The sequence below is a fragment of the Schistosoma mansoni genome, chromosome 1 (assembly GCF_000237925.1).
Source record: "Schistosoma mansoni strain Puerto Rico chromosome 1, complete genome".
NCBI classification, from domain to species: domain Eukaryota; kingdom Metazoa; phylum Platyhelminthes; class Trematoda; order Strigeidida; family Schistosomatidae; genus Schistosoma; species Schistosoma mansoni.
The window spans coordinates 8,558,892-8,577,672 of NC_031495.1; positions in this window are offsets into that span (position 1 = coordinate 8,558,892).

An 18,781-nucleotide genomic window follows, 5' to 3' on the forward strand; every position below is an offset into this window, starting at 1 on the left:
AGTCCTGATAGCCAGAATGGATCAAAACTCTATTGTGATTATTAACAACGGAATAATTCAAACGTTTATAAAATAACTTGTGAGTATTATGAAGTATATCCTGGTCAATGAACTGTTTAAAGATAAACACCATAAACTATTATTGTAGTCCCAACTTATCTGTAGTTCGTTAGAAACATTCTTACTTTTATATCAAACTTAGAAGTTAGCGCTTAATGCAGTTCTCCTTTACTGATAAATCTTTTTTCATAGATTAAAAACAACAGTCAGACACGTCTTTGTACAACAATAATGTAGATAGCTAAATCCTTAAAAATTGTGTATATTTTCTTACCAGCGTCAACTAATAAGAATATCTGAAGAATGGTCGCAAATTTTCTATATTATTTGAAAATCTAACTATATATATGGGTTACGTAATGTCCTACTTATGGAACAGTAATAGATCTTAGATTTCAATTGTCAACTATTCAACTGGAAAAGTTAATTTTCCAACTTTAAAATGAACATCACTGTGTACCTTTACTTAATTTGAACTAACAATACAATTTTGTACAAGTTACAATATTTGTGTATTATGGTAATCAAACGAACATCCAATGTGATTACACTTAACTAAAATAACAGAAGGCAGATAACATTGTCCATAATAATATAAATATGATTTAAATATATGGACTTAAAGTTAAATGACATATATCAACTTTCATAGTTGAAATCATGAGTCAATTTAAGTTAGACCACCATGGAAAACCTGAAAGCACTTGACGGTCGTTTTGTTTTATTATGGGACTCCTCAACAGTGCGCATCCACGATCCCGCCTCGTGAGATTCAAACGCAGGACCTACCAGTCTCGCGTCAGAACACTTAACTGATAGACCACTGAGCCGGTCGGCATCCAACAGTGTTAATGTCTAACTTCAACGAATCCACTGTGGTCTAGCTTCAATTGACTCATGATTTCAACTATGAAAAATACTGAAATCACCACAAAACCCCTTCTGAGTATATCAACTTGTTTAGCATAATTTCTGCACTTATATATTTAGATAGCTTATTGTCTTTTTTTTGTTTATTTATGATAGTTACAAATATGGATGACTCATTAGGTCATAAATTAGTGCCGAAATTCTTCAGTGAATGGTGACCACCCGATTTCATAAATTGATTGAAGTTATACTTGTACACACACACACTATATATATATATATATATACATATATCCTGGACTTTGTACAAAACTCAATATTACTTAAAACTGTTAAAGTGATTGTACAGTTGTTCAAAACAGCCACTTAGTATAAGTAGCTGCTTATCATTTAAGAGCTATCATAAACTTTTAACTTATTAAATATTGATAATGAATAATTTTAATACTTTGATAATAATTTTTATAATTACTGATTAAAATATTGTTAAATCTGTTGATACATCTAATCACACAATTGAGATAAGTGCGAAATCATAGTTCACAAAACAGAGATTTGTCTATAAAAGCGGTTCTTTGTTGAGTAATACATAATTATACATAGATTAGCTACAAACCTCAACTTGCGCGGTATCTGTGATGTCTGCCATGTCTGTAAGTCTGAAACGAAAAAGGTTTCTTACAACAATAATATACACAATAATTAGAACATACGATAGTGTAAATGACAGCTGATAGCTGTGTCTAAACTTGATAACAGTTTATCAACAAGCGAAAACGGAACCGAAAGCAAACAATATGAAAACCGTTGCGTTTAAACAAGAATTAAACGACTGTACAAAATTGTGAATAGCTGCTACAAGGATTGAAAGAAAGTGACCATAATAATAAATATAATCAATGTTATAAGTATATGAAAACATTTTAGAACATTACATGATAAACTTGTGCTACAACATAGGCTAGGAACACAACTGTTTGTTGAATATTAATAAGTAGTATAAAACAATACACAAAAGAGTTGAAGGGAAGAGAATAAGGACAGAGAACTTAAGCGGACTTAACACATATCTTATTGTGTAGTAATTACGAATTCCCTTTAATGAATGATCAAAGTTATAAATACCTTCCACTGATTTGTAGTATCATGTGAATTATATTAATAAAGATAATTTTATTTGAGTGGTTGAAAAACTTAAATGGAATGCCGTAATTAAACTGTATAAAAGAATTTAGGTTTTGTTATCATTGTTGGAGCTCTGAGTAAGTAATGTGAATAAGCTTACGTAACTCTCAGGTTTGAAGTTAAGGAATTAAGTTTTTGAAGTCAGCTAGTTTACATTATCGTAAAATGCAATCACAACAATTTGACTAATGAATCTTACACTAGGTATATTTGGCAATCTAATTCTGAAAAAAACTTATGAATAGTTTAGAATATACTAAATTTTACTTAAGCAAATAATTAAGACAACACGGACTAGTCAGTTTCAGTTCCGAATATCAGTAATAGGAAATTACAAACAATCCTAAACACCATTATTACCAATAAACAAATTGGTGGTTAACTTTTCTTATTAGCTTCAATATCTGAAAGGATAGGCAATGAGACCGAGTCTCAGCATGAGTATTAATATACGGGTGCAGGCAAAATAACTAAAGAGTTCCAAAGTGAATGAGACTCAACAGTCCCTCAAGTGAATTGAACTAATGATGAAAGATAACTTTAAAATGGATAATTTACACAACTTCACAAGTGAATTAATTAAAATGTCCACCAGTTATTTACCTTGAAGATTCAAATGATCACATTTTATTCATTCTAATATTTCTCCATATTGGTTCTTATACTATGCACATAATGAGGAAGTAAACCAATAATTTACTAGTGTAAGAGTACTTCCGTGTTATTTTAACTGTACTGTAGTGAAGGAGACAACCATTTGCATCCATCACAAACTTACAGAGTTACTTGATAAAAAAGAAAAACCATACTCTAATACCACATTTACAAAATCTTCATTAATTGTCTCAGATTTCATTGTTCCTGCATTTCCATACCAATTGCTTTCTGTTCCAATTCTTCTCTCCTCGATCTTCTCAATCTTCTGCTGCCAGACATTTTATTCTTGACTCATGATATGTACTACTTATGTCGATCTAAGTAGCCCACACCACAGTACAAGATAATATTATTTTACAAATAGTTTAACAAAAGTATAAAACTCAATTAGTTAATTATTGTGCTCACTACTTTAGAGATATTTATGAGAAGTAAGAAAAATTAATTTATTCTAATCAATTGTTCATATTCGTACTTTAGATTACAATATTCACAAATAAGCAAAACAAAAACCTGGTAACAAACTTGATATGATTGGAGAATAAAAATATTTCCATTTACCAAGATATACTATTCAAATACAATAAATATGAACTAAGCTGAAATTACGCTACCCCAAGACTGTATATTTGGTCGATGCGCTATACACTCAGTACCAGATACACAATTCACGACTAAATATGGAGAACCAGGGTAAACGCTAGACTACTTTATTCAACATAATCATAAACAAACTACACTGTGGTATTTGTACTAACTGATGGTTCCATTGTTCTTGATTACACGCTTGTTACCAATTCTAAATATAATAAACTCATTTACTCACATCAAGTTCTACCGATCTTAAATTGCACTATTTCGGGAACCCTTAGTTAGCTTATTAATCCGAATACTTCTAATTATCTTACGCACACAGAGAAGCAAGGAATAAAAATCATTGATAGAAAGATATTCAGGTATTAAGTAGTTGGCGAGCTAAGTCTCTGTCTGCTTTTTCTCACTGGCCATCAAATCAAAACTTTTCACTTCAATGCCTAAGTACGAAATAACCAATGTTTCTTTGTAGTACTACTTCCGGTAAATTATTTTATACAAACATATTATTAAAGTGATTACTGAATATAAAATCTGGTTTTGTGGAGGTTTGTATTGTATATCATTATTTTCGGACTTTACAAAAGTGAATACTAGTTACTGTCACTTTACATCATTGATTTACTGGCTACCAGTTTTTATTATCGTTCATATAGTTGTCGTGGCTTATACATATAATTGTTAATCCGCTAACATCCATAAAACGATCTGCAAAAATTAGCAAAATGTAACACATCTGAAACATTTCTATAGCCTATTTCCTCTTTTATTTCCTTGTCGAATATTATTTGTCTTCTTCACCTCTGATTTCTACATTCAAATGAGCTGACATTGTGAAGAGAATCTCGTTTGGGAGTCATTTGATATAGAAACTGCTCTGAGTCTACATATCTGACCAATTAGAAATGTAAACATAGAGCTGTAGGTTTTGCTAAAAGAAAGCCAGGTTTCCCTGTACGTGGAAATTTTGTTAAGATATCAAGCCTCTAATCATTAACGATAATCTCCAGAACAGTATTACGTATAGAAGATTTGTTATCTGATTTTAGTATTTGATATACAAAGGAGTAGTACGATTTTAAATATAAAGTTTGAAATAGTTAGAAAGCTGCTAATTTAATTGTCTTTGTAAGTCCTCAAGTTTTCAATTTCGGTTGTATATAGTTTGTTCAGTTATTGTACATTTACTCTTTCAGAGACAGTTATATTTGCTTTTGTAATTTCACTTCAAAGCTTCATAATGTTGATTTTCAACGGTTACTATCCGTTTATGTTTAGTCTCGTTGACCAGAATAAATACCATAATTCTAGTTCACTTTTCTCTGTTGAATAATGAACAAGTTATATATCTGTTCATTCATTTTAACCAAACAGATAAATTAATTCTGATGTCCTGATAATTTTTGATGGTTAGATAGAATATAAAGATACCACAAGTATTTGGAAATCGTCAACGCCTTTATAACCCAGTCAAATCATAAGCCAGATGCGAAGAGGTTCGAAGTTATATATATCTCGTGAAGAGCTTGATGTAGGCTGGCTAACGCATGTGGGAAGCGCGTGATCTGATGCGGATGCGTGACGTAGTGCATTCATCCAATTGAGTTCATCAGAACCAATCAGATCAACATCAAATGTCGAAGACTTACAGAACTATTTTTTTTAGGTAAGTATCATTACCAAGGTTTGATTTGATAATTTCGAATAAATCGAGCATTGGGTAGATTGCTATAAATAAAAATAATATGTTTGCAATATACCGATGAGTAGAAAAATTAGATTATCTGACGTTTTGTGACTCAGTGTAAGCCACCTCTTCGGAGAACAAATATTTCTTTTGGGGATTTACTTACTTACGCCTGTTAGCCCTCGTGAAGGAGCATATGCCACCAACTAGCGTTCTCCATCCAACCATGTTGTGGATAGTTATTTCAAGTTCTTTTCATTCGCTATTCATACAGTTTTGGTTTGCTACCAATTCCCGACTCACTGTGTTCCTTCACGTTCTTTTTTCCTTTTACCTTCAGGATTTCATGTTAGCACTTGCTCTTGGTGTATTTTGATGGTTTCCTCAATGTATATCGTATCCATCACTAGCATCTTTCCCTGATTTCCTCTTCACCTGGAAGCTGGTTAATTCTCTTCCACAGAAGGTTTCTGTTGATGGTATCCTACCAACGGACATTGAGTATCTCAAGTAGACAACTGTTTATAAATACTTGTACACTTTTTATGATGGTTGTGGTAGTTTTCTAAGTTTCAGTTCCATTAACCTGAACTGTCTTGACGTTCGTATTGAAGATTCTGACTTTGATATTGTTTGAGAGTTGCTTTGAGTTTCATATGTTCTTCACTTGTAGGAATGAGACCCTTTCTTTGCCAATTCTTGCTTTTACGTCTACATCGTATCCTCCTTGTTCGTCGGTGATGCTTCACAGGTATATGGAAGATTCCACGTCCTCCAAAGTTTCTCCATCGAGTGTAATTGGGTTAGTGCCCTCCATGTTGTGTTTGAGGATCCCGATTTTTTGCATGTGTGTTAAGGCCCAGTGATTCAGAGGCTTCCGCCACACTGATTGTCTTCAGCCGCACCTGTTCGTGTATGGGATAGAAGAGCCACGTGATCTGCAAATTCCAAATCGTCTAGTTGCATTCAACATGTCCACTGTATTCCGTGCTTCCCCTCAGATTTGAAGGTCTTGATTATTCGTTAAAACATCAGAAGAAAGAGAAAGGGGGGAGAGTAGGCAGTCTTATCTAGTAACAGTCCTCACTTGGAATGCATTTGTCAGCTGTCTTCCAGACATTACTTTGCAGGGTAGTCTGCCGTATGAATTCCGTATGATGTTAAAGATTTTCTTAAGTACTCCATAGTGTCGAGGAAGGCTCCACGAGATTCTTCTGTCCTCGCTGTCAAATGCTTTCTCATAATCAAGGAAGTTGATGTGTAGTGAAGAGTTCCATTCAAACGGTTGTTCTTTCGTACCTATCGGTATCCTTCGTTGTATTGATAGAAGAAACCAGACTAACAGTGAATAGGTCCTTATTTAGATCGTGGCACAGTCATAATGGAATGAGGCTTGCCCGCTCAAAAATGCAAAGCTTTTCAGCATTTAATATAAGATATTAGGAAATATAATGCCTATACGAAATAAGGAAGTGAATGAGTACTTGAGCTTTATTGTTTTGACATATACTTAGTTGTCTGAGGTCAACTCATAAATAATCAACCTAAGCTGATACACTTCAACGATGCTCCGCAGTGTCACGATTTGTTCTATGCACAACAGATGCTTACGGAATCCGGTCTGTCGATATGAATGTTGGACGTCTACTGAATCTTTCATTCGGTTCGGCAACATTCTGTTGAAAACCTTTCCTCTTACTGATAGTAGTGTGATTCCTCTATGGTTCTCACATTTTCTCAGATCTCCTTTCTTTGGTATGTTGGTGGGGTCTCCCTCTTTCCAGTCACCAAGAATTTTTGTAAGTGTTGAAAGAGTTAAGATTCAGAGAGCTATCTATAACTAAAAGGAGGAAAGAGAGTGTCAGCAAGATCTGTATTATTTGATACAACAAAAATATAAGGAGGGGTTGAAGTCATATTTACTTACCTTAATAGTTTATACAAGGGTTTACTTGTATGTATATGCATATATGTACTTCCAGTAGTTACATTTTTTGTTTCTCTTTGTGAATCACGCCTTCCTTATCACTCTTTGCGTTTGCTTATATTGCGTCCATAATATGTTATTTGTTTGCAGTTATCACATTGTCATTGTGTTTGCTGATTCTAAAACTGACTACGGATTCGTCAGAGATTTAATAAGTGAGCAATGGTATAAGAAAGGACAAGGTTATCGTGTGAAAAATTGAGTTATCAGTTAAAAGTTATCAACTTACAAGATGTATTTGCACCATGAAATTATTGAGATAGTAAAAAACCATCTCATAATCAGTAACATGAAAGAAAGGTATTAGATGAAGTAGAGGAAGGTACAAATATTAAAAAGAATTACCTACAAGCAAAGTTTTTCTGGGACCAGTTTCTCTAGTGTAATAACTATCTATAATAACTTGTTGTTTCTGAGTTAAGATAGGCTGGACCGCTTCACTGGATTACTTCCGTTTATTATTATGCTTCAACTAAACACACAGTGCCTCCAGAAAGATGTTTATGCATCATGATTTGATCGTAGGTACTGAAACTCAGATTATTCTATACACCCTAGAAGTAATTGAACGTTTATAAGTAAAATATCAATGTACTCTGGAGGATTATCTATCAAGCTGAACCGTTTCCAGATTAGACGACTCCTTATTTGATGATGTCGTGAAGGTGAAAAGTGACTAACGCGGACTGATCGACCGCACCCTACTTCTCGGCTGGGGCCGTAGTTTACTAATCCTTCGTTTTCAGTGCACTACATCACTCTGCAAAGATTGTTTTCGTCTTTCACAAAATAAAAAACAGTACTACTGGTCATTGCGTAGAGTAATTTAGACTGAACATTTGTCGTGTGATATGACTGACGTAAAATGGTATCAATTCGAGGATCATACCATTAGCGTTCAACGCCTGTAGACTATGTTTAGCCCCGCGTGTATTCAACCGAATTAACTGCCATTGAGTCTATCAGAAAAAAGTCTGGCAAGACACTTGACAGGAAAACAGCGTTCCTACTTACCTATTAAGAATTCTTAACAACTAGTTGCTGATATTGTGTGAAATTTGGTAATATTGATCAATAAAGGCTTATTACTGAGCAAGCAGGCTTAAACCAGTTTTACAGGCAAAAGTAAGGACTAAAAATATGGTTTACAAATGAAGTATTATCCCACAGGAGTTAGTTAGGAGACTACATCATTAAATCAGTAAAAATTTGCAATAAAAAAGATATGGACATATATCAGCTAGGTGTTAAATAGATTTATGTAGTGGAACTGTTTAATAAGTTTATAATCGTTATAGTAACTTCACCCAGTAAAGATATAATGAGAAAAAGTCATTTGCATTTATAAGGCTTATACTTGGCAAAAATCGTTTGAAGTATGCCTGATTTCGACTACTTGAAGAACCTTTGTGAGAGGATAGGGAGAGAAATTGTGTAAAAGTATGACCAAAACTCCTACAAACGTTTCCTTAAAGAAATCTTCAGATCCACTGAAATGACTTTGGAATTTGTCATTGGCTAAAATATTATTGACACTAATTTTTAGCCAAAGATAGAAAACAATTAACAAAACATTAAAATCTTTTTAGCCACGAGACATAAAACAGTAAAATGTTAGATGAGATTATCCATGAATGATGGCTTTTTATAGCGTATATACTTCGTCCTTACGTGACTGAACAGAAAATATTATTCACCCTATAAACACAGAACCTAACGCAGAAAGTCTAACATTAATGTTTCAATATTGGGTAGGTGTTAGTGATTTTTGCTTGGTCATTTACTAACTAAACGTTTATTATGTTGGTAATAATAGTATATCTTTCTGACATGGCGTGCACAAGAGACAATCCTTAATATAATTGAATAGTTATCTTGTCATCAATTGTAAAGACCAGGAGAAGAATGAAATGTCGTACTCCAGGGACTTGGGTTGATTGATCAAGCTATCAATCAATGTTTACTGACTAATAACTCTATCCTCCACTTCTTTTCTATGTTGGACTCTTTTCGAAATGTTTATTAGATTGCAATTATTTGCTACATCCCAGCTGTGTTCCACACCTTGTTAGAAAGCACTTTTAACAACATTATGTACAAGCTTATTGACAGTTAGCCTGGTAGACCATAAGTAAGAAAATCGAGACAGCCCGCATAGTAGCTCAGGATAAAGTATTAGTTTCCAAGCCAAATAAGTAAACGGATATAAAGCAGCTGGTGAAAGAATGATTGAATCAAATACTTTTGGGGTAGTGAGTAAGGGTTTGAAAAGCAGTATTCGAATAGTGACGTACATAATAAAAACGGAAAGCCGATAGGAAACAAATAAGAAGTGATACGCATTGCGTTATTGATGATAGTGTTTCTTATGAACAGGTCCTCAGTGTTCCAGATTTCCCACCCGAGTAATTTCTGGTCACATTAAGTTTTATCGAGTCGTGGTCCGAAACTACCTCAAGGCCCAATGTGTGTGACACCATTCATGGTTGGGCAACATGTTGTAGGGCCAAAAGAGAACTCAAAAGACAGCTGTCTATTTAATAGTTATGAGAGGGGAGTACGAAGTATTTAACAAAAGAATAACAATTAAAAGATGTAGCGTTGAGACTAGGAACTATAAAATCTGAACTACAGAGGTTATAAGGGAATGAAACATTGTTAAGTGATGTGGTCACAGGCTAGCAAATGATTAGTTAGTGTCAAGGTTAGGTGTTGGATGGATCATTGCGAAATTCACACTGTAGCGGTAGATAATTCCCCAAAATCAATAGCTCATTAAGTGTTCGACATTGGATGCTGACCACGTTGTTTAAGTGGACTTGTTTAACTGAAGGCTTTCGGTCATGCATCCGTACCAGGTCACGTTTCAACTCGGCGTGGGACACTGCTCCTACGTTCATTAGCCAGCTTATAGTAAAGGTTCCTCGATATATTGGTAACGTATCAAATATATCTTTTCTACCTCTCCTCGTCTGACTTCTGGTTTCTATTCGACTGGGAACGAACGACTATAGAAGATACTACTGGTTGCTAGTTGCAAAACTAGAACATCCGTTGTATCCTTCAACATTTACTTAGGTACGTTTTGACGGGGATGTAGAAAACATCAAAATGATTCATCGGACAACTTTCTCCTCCGTTTTTATACATATCTCATTTCTTCGTACTATCTCTCAGCAAGCAACGAGCCTTCAGGCTAGGTAGGAACTTTAGATACTTCACCTTATGGAGAGGTTCACTCACTGTGAAATTCTAGTCATCTCGTCAAACCTCATACTACATGTACAATGAGAAAGTATCCATCCATTTTCAATATCCAATAAAAGCTCAACATCTGGCATTTGAGAGCATCTTTAGGTTCATTAAGAAAGTAAACGCTCAATAAAACATCCTGATTCCCGCAATTGATTTTGTTTCAGTCTTCTGTGTGCGTCGCAAAAGTCCTAGACAAGAGACGCAAATACTGAAAAAATATGGAGCTAGAATAGAAGTCCTCAGTTTAAAGTATGCTTTATATACATTAATCACACACTAAAACTAATGCAAAATACCTGATATTGATTATCACCGCACGCGTAGTGAGCATAGAAAACAGATGCATAATGTCTGTAATATTTAGCCATTGACAGGTGTAGATTTACCCTGAGGATACTTCATGTGTTGAAGGAGTGTTAGGTGCAGATAATGAGAGAATCATGAGGAGAAAATAACAAAATCACAAGTGAGCTAACGACTCAGCAAACATATGGAATATGCCATTCATTATTGATCGAAACAACCGATAGCAACTTGAAGTAACACAAGCATGAGATCGATGTACTCTGATGAAAGTAATTAGAAGTTATTACAAAAAGTTACAAATTTGTTGCATTCTAACAATACGCGCACTTTTCGAACGGGAAGTTTAGTCCTAACGTGATTTACATTTCTCAAACTTTTGCTGTGTTCTTACGCAACAAAAGTACCATTTCCGATCTTAAAGAATCTATTCTGAGCTATGCGTCCGGTAGATTACTTCTTTTTTTGTGTTTCACTCAACTTAATAGTTAATTGTGGTTTCGCCACAGCTCACCATCGGTTGTTTCATAGTTTTCACGTAAAGACTAGCTTTAGCTTATCGTTAACTGTCTTTATACATTTTCGCCAGTTTTTGTTTACTGTGTGTTTTTTTAACGGTCCTAAATTTACTGCTTGTATTTTTAAGACAGTCTAAATCATTAGCCATGAAAAATTCATGCAAAAGACCTGGGTGCCGTTTCGCTGTTACATCTGGTATGCAATGTGACAACTGCAAAGGTTGGTTCCACGAAGCATGTACAGATCTAACAGCGGCAGCGTATAACAGACTCAGCAAGTCTGATCATAGGTGGTTATGTGTTACCTGCAACACTGATACCGTAGTTATGTTGGCTACCATCATTACTTTACTGACAGGTCTGAGAGATAAGTTGTCTAAGAATTTGGCAAATGATAGTATCATGACGGGTAACAAAACTGGAACGCATAGGGCAAACAAGAAAAAGGATATTGACAGGTCGGTTATCGACGGTGCTGTTAACAGCACGAGTGGTGATGTGCTGAAACTCAGCACCATCTTAACATCGACTGTCATCGACTCCCTCAGTAAACTTGGGTCCCCCAGGGAAGAGTCCTTGAATCAGACAGTGGTTCCCGAAAATCCTGTAGGTGGTTGGACTCACGTTAGCAGGAGTAAAAAGGCCCAAGCGTCCCCGCCGAAACTGAACATCTCAAGTACCGTGCGGAAATCAATTGATGCTTTGGCCGCACAGTCTAGCCCCAAGACTGTCCGCCCGGTTATCACTGATCCCAGGAATCAAAAACGCGCTTCGACATCCAAACAACAAGATACCAAACCTAGACGCCCTGGAAAACCTGGGAAATCAATTACGGTTCGTGACGACTGTGTCATAATCATGAACCTTATTGACAACCCTGACCTTCCTCTCAGTTTGCAAGACAAAAATGATAGGATGCTCTGGGGAGAATTAAACAAGAGGCTTGAACTCCCTAGAATAGAGCCTTTGACCGTCACACGGCTCACTCGGGGGAAGGACTCTAACCACCTAAACCACCCGAGGCTATTTTGTGTTATACTTAGGAATGCCTCCGACGTAGAGGACGTCCTGCTAGCCAGTCACTTACTGAAATCCGATGGGAACGTAAGAATACTGCCCGACATACCGTATTGTGAACGAAATCTCATCCGGAACATCCATAAGGAATCTCGCGAGGCGTTTTTCCGTGGACGAAATATCATTGTGCAAGGTGTACCGGAAAATATGGACCCAACTCAAGCAAACTCTGGTATTCGGAAATGGAAATTCATTAAGCATTCCTTAAAACTCAGGAACATATTGACCCAACAGGTAATGCGACTAGTCAAGAGAGACGGAGACTCTAGGCCCCGGCTATTGAAGATAAACTTCCCCTCCTCCCACATGGCGGCTGCAACTCTGGAAGCATTTCGTGCCAATAGACGTCGGTTGCCAACTGGCATCCATATGCATTCGGATAGGCCCCACGACAGCAGGATCAAGCACAGGCGAAATCTGGAGCTGACAATTCCACTCGTGGACTGTCTTGATCGTAAAAAAAACGTGTTAAGGACAGGGCTACCAACTCGGTAAACATCGTATAGGTAGGCTACCTGTCAACTCACGCACGGCTCATATAGACAAACAGGAAGAAGCTCACGCGTTCCAAATTGAAAGCATAAACTGCCTATACACGAACGCCGCGAGCTTGCCAAATGAAATGGATGAGCTACGTGAACTTAGCAACGCTAATGATGCTCACCTGATAGGAATATCCGAAACTTGGATAACGTCTCAGTTTACGGACCAGGAGCTAGCAATAACTGGAATGTCTTTATTTCGCAACGACAGAAAAACAGGAATGGGGGTTGGGGTAGCACTATACATACGGTCATGCCTGGATGTTCACCAACTTTACAACCAAGAGTTTCTCAATCTTGATGAGTCAGTATGGTGCTCAGTAAGATTGTCTACCACCTCGAGGTGTCTAGTTGGGGTCATCTACAGGAAGCCCATTGCCGACATCGAGTATGACAAACGTCTGCTGGAAGGATTAACTCGCTCTACGCGTCTCGGATTCTCTCAAATCCTGATTCTAGGGGACTTCAATCTTCCTAGAATAAACTTCGTGGAACAAACATACATTGGAGGTGACAACTCTACTGAAGCTCTGTTCTTCCATCTCATCGGTGACCTGGGATTACTCGAAAATGTGAAGTCAGCAACTCGTTGGAGAAACAGTCAGACGCTGTCGCGCTTAGACTGGGTATTCACAAATAAACAATTCCTAATTGACGACCTCTCAATCCTGGCTCCCCTGGGGAAAAAGTGATCACGTCGTCTTATCATTCAGCTTTGTCAGCAAAACGGAGCTAAGATATCCTACTAGCAACAAGCGCTGGAACTTCAAACGGTTGAATGTGTTAGCTTTACAGGACTATCTACAACAGGTGGATTGGGATGTTCACCCTCAACTTGAAGTGGATGCTCATTGGGATTTTTTACTGTACACGATCTTATGTGCTACTGAGCATTCAGTTCCTCAAATGGTCCCAAAAAGCTACAAACAACCTCCAATCATCAAGAACCGCAATCGTCGTTTGCTAAGCCGCAAAAGGCACTGTTGGGTCGAATATAAACGAACCGACAATAACGACGCGTACAGGCAATATAAACGCATAGGGAACATATGTTCAAAGGCAATAAGAGAAGACAGGCTTCAGTTCTAGACCAAGCTTATCGATAAATTCGTCTCCAATCCGAAGAGCTTATTCAGTTACGCAGCTTCTCTTCGACAAGGCAAAACTGGAGTTTCCCAACTGTTTGGTCCTAATGGCCCGACCAATAACGACGGTGATGCCGCCAACCTTTTGGCTGAACAATACTCCCAGACATTCCAGCTGACCCACATCAACTATACTGACGAAAGCTTCACCTGCACCTGTACAGGACTTTCCGAAGTGGATCTGAGTGCTGACCTGGTGCTCCGTAAACTGCAACACCTAGGAAAAGACACTTCTCCTGGTCCGGATATGGTTCATTCCGCTGTTTTGAGGGAAGCAGCTTCAATCCTGGCGACACCACTTAGCGTGATGTTTGCACCCTCGCTAAGCAGAGGCAAACTACCGGAAATTTGGAAGCTGGCCCACATCACACCAATTTTCAAAGGAGGTCGACGCAGTGAACCCTCAAGCTACCGACCAGTGGCCCTTCTCTCCATACCTTCCAAAATTATGGAATCCCTGATATACGACGGTATACTAGAATACTTATCATCCTCAAAGTTCTTCTCACCTCAACAGCATGGTTTCAGAAAAAGTCATTCTTGTATGACCAACCTGCTGACTGCGGTGGATAGATGGACAACCATCCTTGATCGCAAGGGGAAGGTTGACGTCATTTACCTGGACTTCTCAAAAGCTTTTGATAGGGTCAACCACGTATTTCTTATCAAGAAGCTTAGACGATTGGGTATAAAACCCCTTTTGATTGACTGGCTGTCTTCATATTTAGAAAACTGACACTTTAAGGTCAGGGTTAACTTAACTCTCTCTCGGGCTATGGAATGTCCTAGTGGGGTCCCCCCAGGGCTCAATACTAGGACCTCTTCTCTTCTTGATTTACATTAACGATCTTCCTCAACAAGTTTCATCTGACTTATTGCTTTTTGCTGATGATGTGAAACTTTGGAGAGAGATACGTAATCATAATGATATACTGGTTCTTCAGGAGGATGTGACCCGACTTCAAAGTTGGGCAGACGACAACGGACTTACCTTCAACACTTCAAAGTGCAAAGTAGTCCATCTGCGACATGTTGCAGACTATAGTTATAACTTAGGTAACTCCCTTCTAGAAGTTTGCCAAGTCGAAAAAAATTTAGGAGTGTTGGTACCCTATGACTTGAAATCGTATGCGAACTGTGACAAAAACGCCTCTCAAGCAAACCTTGCACTGGTAACATTAAAGAGCATTTTTGGCCAGTTTGACGGTAGAACCTTCCACATAATCTTCAACAGTTTTATTCGTCCCCATTTAGAGTACGGAAACATAGTATTTCCTCCCTCCCTCCAAAAGGATAAGGACACTCTGGAACGTATTCAACGTCGAGCCACGAAATCAGTTCGGGGACTCAAATTCAAACCTTATGAAGAGCGCCTCCAATCACTTAACCTTTACCCGTTAGAGTACAGGCGTCTTAGAGGTGACCTTCTTATTACTTACAGTATTCTTAATACTTCTGGTCATTCCCTTAAACACCTTCTTAAGCTTAGTCATAACACTAACCTAAGAGGTAACACCCAGAAATTGGAGACCCTACATAGCAGAACAGACTGCAGACACAACTTCTACTCCGTTAGAGTTGTCAAGTGCTGGAATTCGCTGCCGACTGAGCTAGTCTAAGCGACCTTCCAGGAGTCCTTTAAGAGGAAACTTGACTTATTCTTAAGGACTAAGGATAACATATTATTATGATTTACCAAATTCTTTTTTTTCCTCTATTGTCGTTCATATACCTAGGTTTTTGCCTGGAGGTATTGGTGATCCACTGCTACTAGACACGGAAGCCCGTTAAGCGAAAGCTTCTTCTATTCCGTCCTCAACCATTTGAATTCTTCTAATGTATACTTTCCGCCGTCGATCAAGGTCGTTAGGGACAAAGAGGTAAATTTAACTAGGCAAAATCTATGTAGACTATTGTCTTGCTTTTTTTATGCGTAAGTATTTTATGCTAATAAACTCCATGGAATAAACCATATGATACTAATTGATATGCATAATGGCGAAAATCTCACGCCTTTGTAAAAACGTGCTCATGAAGACTTGGGTTCATAATAATTTTGCAATAGAACCTCAGTACTCAGAAATGTTTGTCCCAGAAAACTATGAACCACTTTATAATCTGGCAAGACATTGGACGACGAAACTGATCAAAACTATCCAGATTGGTATATGTATCCATAAATATATGACCTCAGCTGTGTTCGATCAAGAATTTGATGACTCGTCAGCGATGAGAAACTCAATAGCCGAGTTCGGGCAGCAAAATAATCTCGGCGAGGTTAAAATTTATGAACAAGTCAATCACGTACAAGATAACAGGCCTCGGGTCTTAGCGCGAAATTCACTCATCCATTTGACTAACTACAGTTTTGGCATAGTCTCACCATAATTTCATATACCGCTATTCTTACTGGCTCATGTGTCTGTACTTCTAGATTTAGTCACCGAAGAACCAATACTTAGCATATTTCACTGTTACTAGTGCAATTACTGGTTTTCGATCGGCTAGGTGTATTTCTAAACCTTAAAATCTAGTCTGTACATTTACAATCCAATTGAAGTTCGAGTAGTGTTTCAGACCAAAATTGCAGTTAATCTCACCGTGATCTATTTTTCATCTGACTAATGACTTATACGTAGTTACTTCAGGAAGCCTAATGGGATGCTCAATTTATGTGGGATCATTGGGAACGCTACCCTTCTAAAATATTTAAGAAAGCACTTATCTGTCTTTTGAACTACTTTCACTGACATACATCACAAGTAACACTAATGAAGAGCATACACTGGATACACAGTTAACTATCATGCCCTAACTTTAGTGTACGATGAAGCACATCAGTTTTTAATATACATTCAGCATTCTGATATCTTTGTACTACGGTCACAGTAATTTACAAAAAGCCTAGTCAGCCTGTATGTTTTTGCGGTATTGCAATCAAGCTATTCAGATGAACCGCACACTAGTTAGTAGTATGAGCTAGTTCTAAGTCTATAAAGTACTTACTCTCCTTTGAATTGCAAATTTATAGAAAACCAACAAGTTCCAACTGTTACCATGGGAGACTTACGTATACTGTAAGAGGGTACTCTATTCAGGGCTGCTCATTCTTTTCTTGGTTTTCAGATATTAGAAGCATCTTTACTTTTTATTTATTTGTTTAAACACATGAATATCGGTGCAAGGGGCACCAGATATATGCGCCACACAGAATGATGAGAATGGGAAGAGAAAAGAGGTAAGATGCATACATAAAAAATAAAAAAATAAGAGTAATGATGAGGGAAACCGAAATGTACAACCACTCTTTATGAAGAAAGTAAAAGAAGGTTACAGCAGGATCGCCACTGGCTTCTATTGTGGGCCATATCGGATAACGTCTCTAGCCACTGTGTCGCGCCATCCCTCGGACCCCAGCCAGGGAGTCGTGAAGGACCAACAGAAGCTAGCCCTTTGCAGCTTTTTTTCATACCACGACACCACGTCATACACTGGCCACCTCTCCGCCTTTTCCAACTAGTCCTAGCGTCGGCAAATAATGCACGACGTGGAATTCTCTGGGACGACATTCGTAGAACATGTTCAGGCCATCGAAGTCGGTGTTTCAAGATGGTGACACCAATTGGATTGTCGTCTCTGCACCCAAACACACGATGCCGAGCTTCTGCATTACTAACATGGTGTTGCCGATGGATGTCAGCAATCCTTCGGAGACAACGATAATCGAACACAGAGAGACGTCTAACATCTTCAACTCGGAGAGGCCAGGTTTCACAAGCATAGAGCAAAACTACTCACACTAACGCGTTGTAGATCAGACCTCTTACAGCCAGACTAACATCACGAAGGCGCCAAAGATAGCCCAGATTGGGATAAGCCGCTCTGGCTTTCACTATACTTGCATCGATCTCATCACTCACGCCACCACCAGCACTTATATAGCTACCTAGATACACAAACTTCTCAACTACTTCAATCTGCTCACCACCCAGGGTGAGTATAGGATTAGGATGCTGCCAGTCTCGTAGGAGTACTTTTCGCTTCGAAGGTGCAAAGCACATACCGTACCTGCGGACACCGATTGCCAACTGATTAAGTGCGGATTGCATGGCTTGGGCATTATCGCACAGTAAGACAGTATCATCCGCATACTCAAGGTCGAGAAGTCTTTCTCCAGGCAGCAGATCTACACCGCCATTACTTACATACATCAGAGCTGTTTCTAGAATGTCATCGATAGCAAAGTTGGAGAGAAATGGTGAGATTGGGCAACCCTGCCTAACCCCACTGCTCCAATGGAACAAGGGAGAAAGGTGGTTGTATGCCCTCACTCTGCCTGAGGTGTTTGTATACAGGGCCTTTAAGATGTTAATAAACTTCTCAGGCACACCCTTCTTCAATAGACAATCCCAGAGAACAGTCCTGTCCAACGAATCGAAGGCAGCCCTGATATCAAGAAACACCACGATTATTGGCCTGCGATATGACGGCCGAGAATGGGGAGGGCTCGCCCTCTCTCTCTCTCTCTCGAAATGCTCTCACATGGAGACGCGTATACAGCCTCTACCAGGGAGGTCCTACTCACTGCCTTCTCGTAGTGGGGGTGTTGTTTACGAAATTGAGAGGACAAAAAGCTAACGTCCAGCGTTTTAACCGGGTTGGTGGACACGAAAAGTCCACCTAGGGAAGTTAGAAAACCCTCATTCCAAACCAATGATGTACATGGGCTTCAGTATCCTGAGGGAACAAATGGCGTATGAACCAATCGTCGGGCACCGGTTTCCATGGGACTGCATGTCCTCACGATGCTCCACTGCCTTATGGATCAGACCTTCACGTAGAAGGCTCCGAGTGTGTCCCTCTAGGAAAACCACTTGCTTCGGTCTAAACACCCGGGAAGC